Raw genomic sequence first — 2,347 nt, 5'->3', positions numbered from 1 at the left:
AGAGACGCGTGGATATATTAAAAAAAGAAGCTCTCTGTTCAGAGACGAGTGAGCATCGAAACTGCAAGATGGCGTTCCCTAGATTGTGGAGAGTTGTCACAAACAACTGAAGGTAATTTGAAGCGAAGTTGTCTTCGATCGTGTTCCCTAAGATGTGGAGGATGGTCATAAAGCGGAACAGGATCGATTCAAGTAAAGCAATCTTCGATTGTGTTCCCTGGCTTGCAGAAGATTATCAAGGAGAAAATTGGAGGTAGTTGCAAGCGTAGCAGTCTTCAAGCAGGATGGCATTCTATGACTTACAGGAGGTCATCAAAACAGAAAAAGCAGCAAAAAATCGGTTACTTCAGAGACATGTGCTCGACAGTGCAAGATACGCGTTTCTTAACTCTCTTATTTATTTTAACTAACTTTAGTTTACAGGTATCGACGTTACAAGAATGATTTAGGATCGCAGAACGTTCTGAATCATTCTCCAAACTCAGTCAAAGTGGGGGCTTCTGTAGACACCCATTTGTGTCACCCCAAAACCAAACCCAGTGATGAGTACCTTTCGCGTCGAATCATATTCGAATGAAGTGAAAGTGTGGAAAGTCTAGTGTTGCTGATAGTTTTAATTTCTTTTCTCTTCTCTCTATTTTTGAAAACTTATTTTAAGAAAAAACAGCCAATCCAGTTTGGTTAGTCCATGATACGGGTCCAATAGTGGTGTAGTTGGATGGGGCTTCACAAGAGCTTTCCAACGATATATTATAATTCCAATTCTGATGAATATTGAGGAAGTTATAGCCAATTTACTGAACTGGGCCCGTTTTGAGCCTTATATGCGGCCCAATGATCTAGATGAGGGCTTATATGAATTTATCATTCCTAATGCAATTATGAATGGTTTTAGTCTTCTAGATTCTTGTAGAAGGTTCTATTCATTCCTAATTCAATTAGCATTGATAAATTGACTTTTGTTGACTATTCAGAATTTTAATTAAAATCAAAGAACGTTTTTGAGGAAAAGATACGATTTTATCCTCTTGTACGGAAAAATTTATCTGATTTTAGAAAACGCGTCAAAAACAGGATTAGCACCTAATGCCAGACATTGGCGCCTGGCGCTAGCATTGGCGCCTGGTGCCAATAAGCCAGCGTTGGCGCCAGCTCTGTTTTAGGTGCGCCTGACTCTGTTTTGATATTTTTATCTTTTTGGCTGATTTTCTCTATAAATAACGTCGTAAAAACTCCGTTTTCATTCACCTACAACCAGTTTTCATTCTCATTCTCTTCTAATCATTCACCAATTCTCATCAAGTTTTCTTGATTACTCTTTCTCTCTCTCTCTTTTTCTAAACTCGCCTTTTACATACAAAATTCCGCATTCGCAAGATCTAGAAACACCTAGTCATATTCGAAGTTGCCTTCGCCCTAGACGTGAAAGGTTTAATTTCTGAGGGTTTGGTCCCAAATCTCTATTTCAATAATTATTTAATTTAATTGTTTTATTTATTATTTTCCTTGATGTTTCTAACAAGTGTATTTTGTTATCATAAAAAGGTACGAGGCATCAAAGTAAGTACTTTAATGGTTATTGATGTTATGATGTAGAAATCATGTTTAGGTTGTTATTATGATATTCCTAGTATCATGTCTAGGGTAATTTTAATTTCAAATATGATTAAAAGTATGATGCTTCCTATGTTCTTCCTAATATTTATGATTGTTAGTATCATGTTAGGGTAAAAGATTTGATTTTTATTGTTTAGTGACATGCTAGGGTTTGTTATTAATCTTGTTAGTATCATGCCTAGGATCTTGTTGTGCTTTATCATGATTATTATTATTAATATGATTGTTATTATGATGATTATTGTTATGCTTTATCGTGATTATTGTTTTGATTATTATTATGATTATTCTTTATGATTTTATGATTATAATTATTATAATGATGATTATTTTTAATTATGATTGTTATGATTATAATTTTATTATAATTATTATTATGTTGCTTGATTTTATTGTTATTGCTTGATCACAAATTTTATGCATGTTTAAAGGGAATTGGTACTTGTAATCATGCTTAGTAAGATAATTAATAATCTTGTTAGGGTTAATATGATTATAATTCAAGTGATCCCCATTAATAGTTTATTTGTGCATTAATATTCAACCAACATAGATAAACAGGTTTAGGGTTAATCCTGTTGATTGTATGTTAGTCAAAAAGTGCCCATGAATACGATCAGAATAAAGTAGAGGTCTATTATTAGGGCAGGTTCAATCTCTTTAAGGTTGGATTTGTACCTTCATCCCCGAACCCTTATTTGGTTCAAGACCTTATGGAGTTGACGATCTT

The sequence above is a fragment of the Chenopodium quinoa genome, unplaced genomic scaffold (assembly GCF_001683475.1).
Source record: "Chenopodium quinoa cultivar QQ74 unplaced genomic scaffold, ASM168347v1, whole genome shotgun sequence".
NCBI lineage: Eukaryota > Viridiplantae > Streptophyta > Magnoliopsida > Caryophyllales > Amaranthaceae > Chenopodium > Chenopodium quinoa.
The sequence above is the reverse complement of the archived record's forward strand: the minus strand, read 5'-3'. Positions refer to the sequence as shown.